Source organism: Molossus molossus, unplaced genomic scaffold (genome assembly GCF_014108415.1).
Source record: "Molossus molossus isolate mMolMol1 unplaced genomic scaffold, mMolMol1.p scaffold_m16_p_7, whole genome shotgun sequence".
Taxonomy (NCBI): domain Eukaryota; kingdom Metazoa; phylum Chordata; class Mammalia; order Chiroptera; family Molossidae; genus Molossus; species Molossus molossus.
In genome coordinates this window covers 22140052-22156197 of record NW_023425401.1, presented here as the reverse complement: position 1 = coordinate 22156197, position 16146 = coordinate 22140052, and the positions used below count along the sequence as shown (strand labels likewise).

At 38.7% G+C, this 16146-nt stretch overlaps 1 protein-coding gene across 1 annotated transcript in view; it reads right to left on the bottom strand.

The window, feature by feature from the left end:
- CRPPA (CDP-L-ribitol pyrophosphorylase A) overlaps positions 1 to 16146 on the bottom strand; it is a 227408-nt gene that overhangs the window by 189713 nt on the left and 21549 nt on the right. The gene's annotated exons all lie outside the window — the stretch shown is intronic.

Genomic DNA, 16146 nt, shown 5'->3' with positions numbered 1-16146 from the left:
AAACACAACAACAACCGATGTAACAATGAACTTAGGTCTTGCTCTAATCCCTGGGAAAAGCAGTTCCCTTCAAAGGGCTTTAATGGCATGCTCCCTGAGGCTACATATCCATTCATCTCAACTGCTCTGATAAGAGCTCTGTCTCACTAATAGATGCATTTCAACTTTATTTAAAAAGCACACCTTTATACCTGACAACTTTTACCTTTATCTTTAATACAGTCTCATTGTAATATAGTTTTAAAGGTCACTACGAAACAGCTGCCTTGGAGAAGTAACCTTAAAAATATAGTTCCTATGGTAGGCAAACCTCCTTATATTGTACCCCAAATATCCTAACTTCCTCTATGGGGATTGCAGCACGTGAACCTAACACAAAAATACAAGTTTGATCTTAAGACCAACATCTGAGCAAGATGTAGACAGTCCATGATCCAGTTTACAAAAGCCAAGGGATGGGCTGAAAACCAAAGTTAATGTATGCGCCATGTAGACAGTTTATAAACTGTGTCACCGTTTCCAGTGACTCAAGTGAAAATTTGGACCCTAGGCATAAAAGCAACAATGAGAAGACAGGCGGGGGTGACAGGGAGAAACATGTCCAAGTAGGTGAAAGGTAGGTGAGGTAGGCAAGGAAGAAGCCCAACTGGTCAAGCCTATCAGTAGGGCATAGAAGACAAAACAGGAAAGAAACACATGCACACACATGTATACACACATACTGCTCTTTAAGGAAAAATAAATAAATTTCCATTACGACTACTTATAGGTAATTTTATGCCAGGACATGAAGTAAAAATTTATTTACAAGAAAACATGAGACATACAAATTGTCAACATGAGGAACTCGGCAGAGTCTCTCCCCAGCAAAACAACTACAAATAGTGAAGAGTATTTTTTAAAAAACAGACATATAAAAGCCTTTTAAAATTGTCCTAAGGGAAGTCAGCAAATTAAAAAACATTTACTCAAGAAAATCTACCAAATCTTGGTGAGAACAGAGCCTGTGGTACTCAAGTCATGATCCATGTCTTCCCTCATTCCACACCCAGTTTAGTATGTCTGATACTCCTCTTAGAATAGGTACAGCCAAAATACGGGGCTCCCACTCCCCCTAGTTCCCAATGGAAGAAGCAGCGTGCTGACATTTCCCATCCTGCTCAGCTCCTTGTCACTCACAGAGGCTAAATAACAGGCAAGTGTGGCTAAGAGGTTGGAGACACCCACTTATATGGTGAGGATCTGCCCCCAAAATCGTAGGCAGAGAATTCTGGGACCTCTTGCCCCAGATCACACACAGTGCAGAGGTTCTATACCAGAAGAGGCAAAAGGAGATAGGGGAGTCTTCTAATGCCCCAGGGCAGCCCCCACGCATGAAGTAGGGGTATCATTCCGAGAGAAATGGGCATCATGCCCACCCACAGCTCCAAAGTCGTGGTACAGTGATTGTTCACAAGGCAAGAGACAGGTTCTAGGAACAGAAAGGTATGAGGCTTTCCCCAAGGGAACTCTCTTTATTTGGAAAAGAGGGTGAGGAAGTATAAGCCCTAGGGCACTCTCAAAAGAAATGAAATTATCACGTAAGCAATTCAGAGGAGGCTAGTAACTACAGGAGTCCAAAGAGCTCAACTGCCAGCCAGCTAGTTTACCAGAGAACACCAGGGAAAGAGACAACGAACAAGAGCCTCCCTCGGATCAGAGCAAACCTCCAATACTGGCCTCAAAAAACACTCTGCAAAGGGACCTAAACTTAACTGGATCAGACTATAGAGCAATCTATGCCCCTGGCATAGCCACCCTCACCTCCCCCCCCCCCCAAAAGAGCAATGAGCTGGCAATAAATGAAGCTTATCAGTTGGGTGGGCTATTAACTGAGGCAGTCAGTATAACAGAGAGATCAGGGAAGACAGTCAAAGAGAACCCTGCTAAAACCACATGCCCAGGACTGTACCCTTTGAGAAGGGACATCCGAGGCTTCACCCTGTAGAAGAAAAGACTTCACTAGAATAGACCAGGGAAGTCGCAAACAACAGTCCTGGGGATGTGGAAAGAAAAGAATCAATATCAAAAACTAATAAAATGCATTATTTAAAATAGCCAGTTTATTAACATATCGAGATGCAATGAAACAGAAAACTGTGAATTGTACAAAAGAAAAAGAAAGCAGGCGACAGAAGCTGCTTGTAGGAGGGTCCAGATCATCCTTAGATACAGACTTTAAATCAGCTCTTATAAACATGTTCAAAGAACTAAATAAAATCATGAGTAATGAAGTAAAGTATAATGACAATATTATCAATATTAGGACAGATTTTTTTTTTAAACTAAGTAGAAATTCTAGAGTTAAAAAATATTAAAACTAAAATAAACAATTCACTAGAGGGGTCAGCAACAGATTTGAACTCGAAAAGAAAGAAGCGATGGATATAAAGTTAGATCAATAAAGATTATACAACGCAATGAAGAGGAAAAAAAAGACAAGAAAAATGAACAGTAATAGAGATGTAGGACACCATTAAGCACACCAACCAGAAGGATTACCAGAACATAACAGAAGTAGTTTTTGTAATAGGAGTACCAGAAGAAATGGAGAAAGAAAGGCATATAAAAAAAATGTTCAAAGAAACTATGACAAAGACTCCCAAGGTTAAGGAAAAACATTAATCTACACACTCAGGAGCTCAATGATCTTCTAGTAGAATAAACACAAAAAAAATTAAATCAAGACCCAACATAGTAAAAATGCTGTAAACTACAGGCAAGGAGAGTATCTTGAAAGCAGCAAGATAAATGTTTTACCATTCACCAGAGAACAGCAGTAAGTTTAACAACTGATTCTAAGCAAAAACAATGGAGCTTAGAAAGTAGGGAAGTGATAGACTAACTACTGAAAGAAAAAAACCTGTGGAAGATTTTGAGTCCCGCAAAATTAGCATTTCAAAAATGAGAGCAAAATAAATACTTATGGAAGACAGAAATTGAGAGAATTCTTTACTAGTAAATTCACACTCTACAAGAAAAAAAACTAAAAAAAATCTTCTTTGAGATGAAAACAAGGAAACACAAATAGTAATTCAAATCCACATGCAAAGAGAAAAAAAAGAACCAGTAAAGGTAATATCTAATTATTAAAAAGCAGTATAAATGCATATTTCTGTATGAAACAATAGATATATAATTTAATTGATCAGACTAGAACATATTGAAATGTAATATATTAAACAAAAATAGCACAAAGGAGCAAATAGGAGCAAAGGTATATATGAGTAAGGAAATTATACCAGATAGTCACTTTAATCTATGGTAATAAAGAACACTAAAAATTGTAAACAAGAAAGTGAATGTGAAAAACTAGAACTACAATATATACTTCTCTCACCTTCTATAAATGGCATAAAATAAGATGAAGTGCTAAGTATAACTATGGATTGTTGGGTTTTTAACATACATATATGTCTTAAACATAACAGGAATGGCACAACAAAGAGAAAGATGGAACAGAGGTGTATAGGAATAACATTTCTGTATCTCACTGCAATTAAGATAGCATAAATCCGAAGTAAATTATGTTAAGATATATATTGTAAGTCCTATAGTAAAATCTAAGAAAATAGAAAATCAAACTGAGAATATAATTAATGTTATAATAGAAAATACTTAATGCAAAAGAAAGCAACAAAGAGGAACAGAAACAAAAAGATATGAGACATAATGAACTGGCAGATGTGAATCCAACTATATCAGTAATAACATTAAATGTGACAAGATTAACCAAAGAACTTATAGGCATATAGGCATAAGCCATGGACATAGACAATAGTGTGGTGAAGGCCGGGGGGGGGGGGGCGCATAAGAATGGGTGGAAGAAGTCAATGAGGGGAGGAAGGGGAGACATCTGTAAGCCTTTCAGCAATAAAGATAAACTCTTACTACTTTTTTTTCTTTATTGATTTTAGAGAGAGAGGAAGGGAGAGGGAGAGAAACAGAAACATCGATGAGAGAGAATATCAATTGGACACCTTCTGCATGCCCACAACTGGGAATTGGGCCCACAACCTGGGCGTGTACTCTGACCAGGAATCAAACCAGCAACCTCTTCATGCATGGGTCGACACTCAACCACTGAGCCACACTGGCTGGGCAGGATAAAAAAAAATTTTATGTGAATGGATTAAACAATCCAATCAAAAGTCAGAGATTGGACTTCCGGTCAAGATGGCGGCATAGGTAAACGCTATCGCGTCCTCCCACAATCACATCAAAGTTACAACTAAACTACAGAACAACCATCATTCAAAACCGCCTGAAATCGAGCTGAATGGAAGCCCTACAGCTACGGAATTTAAAAAAGCAGCCACATCGAGACTGGTAGGAGGGGCGGCAGCGTGAGGGGAGGAGGCGGCGGCGGCGGCGCGACGGGCTGGTCCCACACCCACATGTGGCGGATAAAAATCAGGACACCTCAGCTGGGAAGGTCCTTCCTGAGGACTGAGGGGTCCCTGTCCCACACCAGGTGCCCCGCTCAGGGTTCCAGTACCAGGAAGAGAGTCCCCATAACTTCTGGCTGGAAAAACCAGCGGAAACTGAGGCTCAGGGAAGCTGAAGCGGCTGGAGCCCCAGGCAGCTCCTTAAAGGGCCCGCGCACGGACTTATCGGACTCTCTCCCTCTAAGCTCGGAGGGGAGGCAGCTCGAGGAGCGCCAGAGACACACAGGGAAGAACTGAGCTGTTTGGCACTGGAGCGAGGGCGGGAGAGGGGGCTTTCTCAGGGACAAACGTGCTGTCAGAGGCCTTTGTTCCTTTGGTGAGCCCTTCCCTGGGGCCGCAGACAGTCTCCATATTTGGGACTCCAGCAACCTGGCTCACACTGGTAGCCCCGCCCTGCTGACTCCCTGAGGCCCGCCCCACCCCACCCCACACAGCTTTCAAGCCCATCCAAGCTGTTGCCAGTTGCTTAACCATAGGATTGGCCGGTCTTGGATCCTGCTTCAGGTTTTTCCTAAATTCTTTCAAATGAACAGCATCGCGTCTCAGCGAGCACCATACCTCTCATTAAGTAATACACTGAAACAAACACAGGGAGGCAGCCAAAATGAGGAGACAAAGAAACAGGTCCCAAATGAAAGAACAGAACGAAACCCCAATAAAACAACTAAGCGAAAGGGAGATAAGCAACCTAACAGATACTGAGTTCAAAATACTGCTTATAAGGATGCTCAATGAACTTAGTGAGAACCTCAGTGAACTTAGGGAGGGCCTCAAGAGCATAAAAAAGGACCAGTTAGAAATCATGGATACACAGTTAGAATTGAAGGAGGCATTAACTGAAATAAAGAATAATTTACACAGCTTCAATAATAGAGTATGTAAATCCAAGGAGCAAACCATCGATTTGGAATATAAGGAAGCAAAAAATCCCCAATCAGAACAGCAAAAAGAAAAAAGAATCCAAAAACATGAGGATAGTGTAAGGAGCCTCTGGGACAACTTCAAGCATGCCAACATTCGCATCTTGGGGGTGCCAGAAGGAGAAGAGAGAGAACAAGAAATCGAAAACCTGTTTGAAACAATAATGGCAGAAAACTTCCCTAACTTGGTGAAGGAAACAGACATACAAGTCCAGGAAGCACAGAGAGTCCCAACCAAGATGAACCCCAAGAGGCCCACACCAAGACACATCATCATCAAAATGCAAAAGGTTCAAGACAAAGAGAGAATCTTAAAAGCAGCAAGAGAAAGGCAGCTAGTTACCTACAAGGGAGTTCCCATTAGGCTGTCAGCTGATTTCTCAAAAGAAACTTTGCAGGCCAGAAGGGAGTGGCAAGAAATATTCAGAGTGATGAAAACCAAGAACCTACAACCAAAATTACTCTATCCTGCAAAGCTGTCATTTAGAATCGATGGACATATAAAAACTTTCCCAGACAAGAAAAAGTTAAAGGAGTTCATCACTACCAAACCATTATTATATGAAATGATGAAGGGTCTTTTTGAAGAAAAAGATAAAGTGTATGAGCAAACAAAATGGCAATGAATACATATCTATCATCAATGGAATCTATGAACAAAATGAATAGGTAGAACAGAAACATTCTCATAGATACAGAGAACATTTTGTTGGTTCCAGTTGGGAGGGGGGTTGGGGGAATGGGTGAAAAAGGTGAAGGGATTAAGAAGCACAAATTCATTGCTAGACTGACAAACCTCAAAGGGAAGGGGGTTAGGGGGGTGGGAAGAAATAAACCAAAGAACTTATATGCATAACCAATGGACACAGACAATAGTGTGGGAAAAGGTGGGAGGGGGGCGGGAGTGGGGAGGAGGGGGTCAATGGGGGAAAAAATGTGGAACATATGTAATACATTTTACATCCAACAATAAAGATTTGAGGAAAAAAAAGTCAGAGATTGTTAAATTGGATTTAAAAAACCCAACTACACACTGTCTGCAGGAAACACACATTTGAGATTCAAAGATACAAATATAGTGAATGTAAAAGGATGAAAAAAAGTACACCATGCAAACAACAACCATAAGAAAGCTGAAGTAGATAAAAGACTTAAACGTGACTCGTGAATCCATAAAAATCCTAGAAGAAAATGTAGGCAACAAAACGTCAGACATCACATGCAGTAGAATTTTCACTGATACAACACCTAAGGCAACAGAAACAAAGGAAAAAAATGAATACGTTGGACTACATCAAACTAAAAAGCTTCTGCACAGCAAAAGAAACTATCAAAATGAAAAGGGAACCCACTATATGGGAGAGCATAATTGCCAACGATACATCAGGTAAGGGGTTAATTTCCAAAATATATAGAGTACTCATACAACTCAACAAAAGAAAGATGAAGAACCCAATTTAAAAAATGGGCAGAGGACCTAAAGAGACACCTCTCCAAACAGGACATACAAATGGCCAAGAGACAATGCAAATTAAAACAACTAGGAGATATCACCTTACACCTCTCAGAGTGGCTGCCATCAACAAGTCATCAAACAACAAGTGCTGGCAAGGATGTGGAGAAAAGGGGACTCTAGTACACTGCTGGTGGGAATGCAGACTGGTGCAGCCACTGTGGAAAACACTATGGTGTTACCTCAAAAAGTTAAAAATTGAATTGCCATTTGACCCAGTGATTCCACTTCTAGGAATATACCCTAAGAAGCTGGAAACGCCGATCAGAAAGAGTATATGTACATGTTCAAAGCAGCACTATTGATAATAGCTAAGATCTGGAAAGAGCCCAAGTGTCCATCAATAGATAAGTGGATAAAAAAGCTGTGGTACATGTACACAATGGAATACTAAGCAGCTGTAAGAAAGAAAGATCTCTTATCCTTTGAGACGACATGGAGGGACCTGGAGAATATTATCCTAAGCGAAACAAGCCAAGCAGAGAAAGACAAATATCACATGATCTCACTTATTTGTGGAATATAATGAACAAAACAAACTGATGAACAAAATAGACCCAGAGACAGAGAAGTAGGGTAGAGACTGACAAACCTCAGAAGAGGGGGTTTGTCAAGGGAAGAGATAAACCACAGAACTCATATGCATGTATACGTGTAACCAATGGACATAGACAAGAAAGCTGGGGACAGGACAGGGGAAGGGGAGATTGGGAGGAGGGCGTCAATGGGAGGAAAAGGAGAAACATCTGTAACAAAAATAAATTAATAAAAATAATAAATAATTTTTTTAAAAAAAGCTGAACTAGCTACACTTATATTAGGGGGAGAAAAGACAAAATATTAATAGAGATAAATAGGGTCATTTTATAATAAAAAGGGTCAATTCAACTAGAAATAAAAATATAATTTTTTTCATCTATCAACAGATCCCCAAAATAAGTGAAACAAAAACTGAAAGAATTAAAAGGAAAAATAAATGCTACAATAGCTGGAGACATCAACTAGGCAGAAGATTTGAAAAACACTATACACCAACTAAATCTAACCATATGTATTAGAACATTCCACCAGAATACGTGTTCTTCTCAAGTGTACCTGGGACAGTGTCCAGGATAGACCATAAAATAAGACTTGGTGAATTTTAAGGGACTGAAATCATACTAAGTATATTCTCTAATCATAACAAAGTGAAATTAGAAAATAACAGAAAAAAGTGATAATTTCACAAATATGTGGAAATTGAACAATTCATTACTAAATAAGAAGTGAGTCAATGAAGAAATCACTAGGTAAGTGGGAAATATTATGAGATTAATAAAATAGACACAATATTAAAAAAAAAAAAAAACTATAACGTATGGGATATAGCTAAAGCAGTCAGTCCTAAGAGGGAAACATATAGTTGTGAATGTCTATGTAAAAAAAAATTCCCAAATCAAAAGACTTCTCTACCTTAAGACATTGAAAAAATAAAATGAAAACAGAAGCTAAAGCAGTCATAAAAAGTAAAAAAAAGATTAGAGCAAAATAAATAAATGAAATAGAGAATACAAAAACAGAGAAAAATAGCCCTGCCCAGTGTTGCTCAGTGGTTACAGTGGCCTGTGAACCAAAGAGTCATGGGTTTTATTCTGGTCAAGGGCATGTACCTTCTTTGGGGTTTAGTCCCTGGCCCTGGTTGGGGTCACATATGAGAGGCAACCAGTCAATGTGTCTCTCTCACATCAGTGTTTCTCTCTCTCTCTTTCTCTCTCTCTCCCTCTCCCACTCTGTCTGAAAATAAATGTAAAAATATCCTCAGGTGAGGATTTTTAAAAAAAGACCTTTAGCTGGACTAACCAAGGGAAAAAAACCTCTAAAATTAGTAAGATTGGGAATGAAAATGGTAACATTTCTACCAACCTTACATAAATAAAAAAGAATATAAGAGGAAACTACAAACAAGTGTACTTCAACAAGTTAGATGGATGAAATTACAGTTTCCTAGAAAGACACAAACTATCAAAACTTAAGAATAAAAAAATCTGAATAGACCTATAATGAGTAAAGAAATTAAATTAGGAATTTATTTATTTTAATTTTATTTTTTTTAGAAAGAGAGAAAGAAGAGGGAGAAAGAGAAACATAATGTGAGAGCAAAACATCACATCAGCTGACTCCTGCATGCCCCCTACTGGAGATCGACCCACAACCCTGTCATGTGCCCTGATTGTGAATCAAACCAGCAACCTTTTTGTGTACAGAAAGATGCTTAACCAACATCCACACCAGCCAAGGTGATTTAGGAATTTTTAAAATTTATAACAGAGAAAAGCCCAGGCCCAGATGGCTTCATAGGTTTATTATGCCAAACATGTGCTCCTGCTGCTGCTGCTGTTTTTAAATATCAATTCCTCACATTATTTTCCCCAACATAGAAAAGAACACTTCTCAACTCATTGTATAAGACCAGATTACCCTAATACTAAAATCAGACAAAGACGTAACAAATAAAACTATAGACCTACATCTCTGATGAATAAGTATGCAAAAATCTTCAACAAAATACTAACAAAGAAAAGTTGGCAACATATAAAAAGCATTATGCACCATGACCAAATGGAATTTATCCCAGGAATGCCAAAAGGTTCAACACACCAAAATCAATTTAATACACATTAATAGAATAAAGGACAAAACACATGAACATCTCAATATATGCAGAAACGACATCTGAAGAAATCCAAGGGTCCTTCATGGAAAAAAAGCACACAGCAAATTAGAAACAGAAGAGAACTTGCTCAACCTGATAAAGTACATCTATGAAAAACCAGCTAACATCATGCTTAATGATAAAAGTCTGAATGTTTTCCCTTTAACATCAGGACATAACAAGGATGTCCACTGTCACCACTTGTTTTAAATACTGTACTAGACGTTTTAGTCAGGGCAACTAGAAAAGAAAATATAATAAAAGGCATTCCCCAAAAAAGTAAAACTATCTGTATTTTTAAAACATGATTTTGTGTATAGAAAATCCTAATGAATTCATTGAAAACTTTTAGAACTAATAAACATGTTCAACAAGAATGCAGAAGTCAAGTTCAACATATAAAGATCAATTATATTTCCATATACTACCATTGAACAATCCAAAGATGAAATAAAAAATGTATTACAACAGCTTCAAAAAGAACACTTTGGGATACATTTTAAAAAGTAGTGCAGCCCTGGCCAGTTTGGCTCAGCGGTTAGAGCGTCGACCTGCGGTCCTGAGAGACCGGGGTTCGGTTCCCGCTAAGGGCACGTACCTCGGTTGCAGTTTGTCCCCAACCCTGGTCGGTCGTGCGGGAGACAGCCACTCGATGTGTCCTTTTCACGTCAATGTTTCTCTCTCTCTCTCTGTTCCTCTCTCTTCCTCCCACTCTACCTGAACAAAAAAATGGGAAAATATCCTCGGGTGAGGATAAAAAAAAAATTATATAAAAAAAAAAAAAAATAGTGCAAAACTTATCTTCTAACTACCAAAAAATTCCCAGCTCTGTGTATGGGTCAACATCTCTACCTACCTATCAGCTCCCATTCCTTCTGAAGTACTTCTCTGCGGCAACAGTCTTCCTTCTCTCCTGCCTCGTCAATTTTTATTCCACTACTGCATTGCCTCTATTAGAATACAACCATTCTGTCACATCTCCCACCATTAAATCAGTCCTCCCTTGATTACGTCTTCCTCCAGCTAATGCCAAATTTCTCCACACACGTTTAAAGCAAAACTCTTTGAAAACATTATCTCCAGTTTCTCTCTCCTCCCAGGCTCTCTGGAATCCACTTCAAGCAGGACCTACTCTCCATAACTCCACAAAAATACATTTACCAAAGTCATCCGTGACCCCCACATTACCTACTCTAACAGACAGCTTTCTCTTCATGAGATCACTCGTTCTCTTGGCTTTCAGAGACCATTCCTAAACAACCCTCATCTTCCCACATTCTGAAGTCTAGTCCTTATATTCTCGCTTTGAACAGTGAAATGTTCCAGAGCTTCTCTAGCTAAATCTCTAGCTACAGTCATTCTGTCAATGACCTGCACTCTTCAAGTCCCAGGGCTTCAAATACCATCTATGTGGCATATCCAAATCTATATATCCAGCCTGGAACTTCCTCTTGAATTCTGGACTTGTACATTCAAATACCTGCTTAACATCTCCACTCAGATCAAAATACATATCTCAACCGTATAACATATTAAAATCAAAGTTTTGGTTCCACCCCCATCATACACCCTAAACCGGCTCCTCTATAGACTTCCCCATTTACATAAATGTAATCTCTATTCATCCAGTTATTCTTACCAAAAATCCTTCAAGGTCATCCTTGATTTATTCATACTCCACATCTACTCCATCAACAAACCCATCAGCTTCAGAGTATCACAAATTTGCCCACTTCTCACTGTCTCCACTGCTACAATATGAACCCAAAGCACCCATCCTCCCTCTCTCACACCCCAAACAAAAATCAAAAGCCATACAGAAAGTCATTAGTAGTTTTGACATTAAAATAAAAAAATGCTTGTGCATCACAAAACAGTCTTAAAAAAAAAAAAAAGACTAGGAGAAAATAGTTACAAAGCATTACAAAGCACATATGACTTGCAAAGCATTGGTATCCAGAATATGTAAATAACTCCCACAAATCAGAATTTATTTTAAAAATAGATACAGAGGTGCCCTGGCCAGTTTGGCTCAGCAGTTACAGCATGGGCCCATGAACCAAAGGGTCTCAGGTTCGATTCCCGGTCAAGGGCACCCACCTGGGTTGCAGTTTCAATCCCCGGCCAAGTTCGAAGATGTGTAGGAGGCAACCACTTGATGTGTCTCTCTCACATTGATATTTCTCTCTCTCTCTCCCTCCCTTCCACTCTATCTAAAAATCAATGGAAAAATATCCTCCAGTAAGGATTAACAAAAAAAATAAAAACAGCCAGGTCAGTGTGGCTCAGTGGTTGAGCATCAACCCATGCACCAAGAGGTCATCAGTTCAATTCCTGGTCAGGACACATGCCCAGGTTGTGGGCCAAACCCCCCAGTGGGGGCATGCAGGAGGCGGCCAGTCAATTTCTCTCTCATTGATGTTTCTATCTCTCTCTCTCTCTCTCTCCCTCTCTCTAAATCAATAATGAAATAAAATTAAAAATAAATAAATAAATAAATAAAAACAGGGACAAAAGACATACATGGGCAATTTAATGACAACAGATAAAACCCATCAATAAGTGAAAAAAAGTGTCCAACCCATAAACAAAGAAAATGCATTTTCCACTAACGAGATCAGGAAAAAATATGTCTAAAAGTATCAAGTGACAGTGAGGATGTGACACAACTCAAACTTCTGTTATACGTTATCGATGAAAGTGTGATTTGATACAAGTTTGAAAATAACTCAGCATCTCTGATAAAGCTGATAACCTGCATATATCTTGACTCTACAGAAATCTTTGCACATATGTGCCCGACAATATACATAATAATGTTCATGCTTCAATTGGGCATTAGCAAAACTAAAAAAGTAAAATAACCTGTCCATCAACTGTAAATAAATGAATTGTGATACATAAAGTAGTGATCATGAATGAACTATATATAGCTGCACAGATTCACATGCATATATTTCCCCAAATATATCATGCAAAAAAAAAATGCTGTCAAGGTATATGCAAAACATAATATTTAAAAAATCATACAAATATGTTAATTATATGTCAATTATACCTCAAAAAATAAAATATAAAAAAATCATACAAACCTAACAAATGTTCTTTAGGGATACATGCTACAAAACTGAAGAAAAAAGGAAGAGAGTAATAAAACAAAGTTCAGGGTAGTATTTATCCATCAGGGCAGGGACACAGTTTCAAAGTGACTAGTAAAGTTCCATTTATTATATCATGTGGTAGATCTGGAGATGTCCAAAATTTTCTGCCTATTTTCATTAGTTTTTAAAAAGAAATATTCTAAAATGTGTATTTATGGACTTGCACTTTTTATTATTAAAAACTAATTTCTCAAGATCAGAAATCATACATATTTGAGATGTCATGGAAGAATGGATGGATTTCAAGAATTAGTAGATCCTTATCTATGGAATCCAAAAGATCATTTAGAAGGTAGTACAATAAGAAGACAAGGTGACTACCAGCTTCTGGGGTCTTATTAAACAAAAGGTCCAGTAAAAGGGTCACAAGTGAAAGTAACTCTTTTGCTGACCTTTCTTTTCTCTGACAACTATTCACCCAGCTATCTGGTATAAACAGATATAGAAGAAAGATGCTAATGCAAATAGACATGTACTCCGAATCTAGTTCCATGGTCAGGGACATTTGTTCAGAAATAAACATGCAATGAATCCTCAATTATATGAGCTTTCCCAAAATTCAAAACATCAAATTATGACACAAGTATGGACAAAGATGGTTAGTTGCCTCCCAAATACAGCGATCTGGGAAGTCTGTTACATAAAGTATGATTCCCAAGTTATCAAATACACTGTCTCCTTGGGAATTAGTATAATAAGCTCTGAATGGAAGCTTAACAGCTCAGCAACACAGTGATTACTTGTCTCTCAGGCTAATCTATCAAACTATTTCCATATGTCAATGCATGGAAATCATCACAGATATAAATCATACAATGTGAAATAATGAACCCCACCTGTACTGTTTACTTTTTAAAGCAAAATTGAACAATACCTATCATCCATCCACACAGCAGGTGCTAACAGGCCTTCCTCCTCGGGCATCTACATCAAGCTAATTATGATAATGTACATCACAAATCCTCTGACCTTGTAATTGCATTTCAGTTAGCTGAGTTGTCTTTATTGAAACACTGCTTAATAAATATTTACAGAATAACATCGTCAAAGCAATGACAAGATTTTGAATATTTTATAATAGAATACTTCCAATGTCCTTTTTTGACAAATTAAAAGTGTATTATTTATTCAATAAAGAAATATAGGTAGTTTAGAAAAACCTCTATCCAAGTTACTGTATCACTGCAAAACACCCCTAAAAGTGAATACCCAGCAAAAGAGAATAAGGAGTCCTCCATTTTACATATCGGGTGGGGCAAAAGTAGGCTTACAGTTGTTTGTATGGAAAATAATACAATAATTGGCCTGGCTGGTGTATCTCAGTGGTTAGAGTGTCAGCCTGCACACCAAAAGGGGTCAAGGGTTCAATTCCCTGTCAAGGCCATGCACCTGGGTTGCAGGTTTGATCCCTGACCCTGGTTAGGGTGAGTGCGGAAAGAAACCAATTGATGTATCTCTCTCACACTGATGTTTTTCTCTTTCTCTTTCTCTCTCTCTCTCTCTCTCTCTCTCTCTCTCTCTCTCTCTCTCTCCCTTCCCTCCCCTCCCTTCCCCTCCCCTCCCCTCCCCTTCCCTCTCTTCCACTCCCGGTAAAAATCAATGTAACAATATCCTTGGGTGAGGATTAACAACAAAAAGCATTAATTAATAAATAATAATACAAGAATAAACTCTGTGTTTTGTGTACTTACAATTCTAAACCTACTTTTGCCCCATGTTGTACTGAACTTTAATTCCTGGAAGCTAAACTAGTAACAATTACGTTAAATCTAATATGATCAGGTATATTACACTTGGATATGTAATAAACTTTATTTCATTTTAATCCCTAGATATACTCATCTTGCCTTGACCTACCCATTTCAACTTTATTTTAAGGTAATTCATTGAACAGATATACAGGGATTGGTAATTTTAAGTAATGAAGTAAAACGTAAGTTTTTTCACACAGTATCTTCTCCAGAATCAGAAGCAGATCAAGTTTCACTCATTCTATGGCAGTCAGGAATAGTTCAGCACCTTCCTTGGGCATTTAAATCTTCATGAAAGTACACCTAAAATTTCCCACCTAAATCATAACTCACTGCCTGCTCACAAATAAAACGGCTTCATTACAGCTAGGACTTAAATCAACACCAGAGGGTCTCTCCAGTAGATAAGACACAGAATCCAATGACCTAGGAGAGCTCATTACTTGAACCCCACCCAGGGCTAAATTCTGACCTTCAGTGCATTTGCTCATGATCAAAACTATCCAACAGAGATCAAGTACAAGTGATTATTGGCCTTGGTCACTTTTACCTAATGTCAAATTTTCAAACCCAAATATCTGGCAAGTGATTTTCCATCTCTATTTTAGAACATACCCAGAATATACTACGTAAAAATGTAAATCTGAGTAGTAGAAAATTATGTTCTTCCTGTTGCACACATATTAAACTCAATAGACTTTCCAGAGTACTATCAATCATTGATAAATGTAGTCATCCTACAGAATCCAAACAGATCACATACAAACACACCACATGTCAAAGTTTCTGGTTATTATACAAATTTCAGTTTCTCTTTAGAAGATGACTCAAATATTTTCTAAGTAAAAACTGGTTAATGTTTAATGAAGAAATATATACTCTTCCTATACAAGAAATGATGTCTATATAAACCTTTGATTTTTTTTTCCCCACTTATCCTGGACAAACCTTTGATTTTTAAGTCCTCTATAAGATTCTACCATTATTAAAGTTTGTTAACTTTTCAAGGAACAAAATATCCAGAGCCATTTTACAACTGAAGTTATACCCAACTGCTCACTAAATTATAGAGACAACTATTTACCTTAAGAAAAAGAATAAGCCCTGGCAGGTTTTGCTCAGTGGTTAGAGCGTCGGCCTGCGGACCAGAGAGTCCCAGGTTTGGTTCCCGCTAAGGGCACGTACCTCGGTTGCAGTTTGTCCCCGGCCTCAGTTGGGGTCATGTGGGTGGCAACCAGTCAATGTGTGTCTCTCGCATCAATGTTTCTCTCCGCCCCCCCCCCCCGCTCTATTTGAAGATAAAAGTAAAAATGTCCTCAGGTGAGGATAATAGGAAGGAAGGAAGGAAGGAAGGAAGGAAGGAAGGAAGGAGGAAGGAGGGAGGATGGACGGGACGGGCACGGCTATCACACGTGGAGGGAGGGAGGGGAAGGTGGGAGGGAGGGAGGGAGGAGGGAGGGAGGAGGAGGAGAACAGGGGAGGAAGAGGATGGGGACGGGATGGAAAGGAGGGAGGGAGGAAGAGGGAGGGAAGGGAGGGAGGGAGGGGAGGGAGGGAGGAAGGAAGGAAGGGAGGGAGGGAGGGAGGAAGAGGAACAGAGGGAGGAAGAGGAAGGGAGGAAG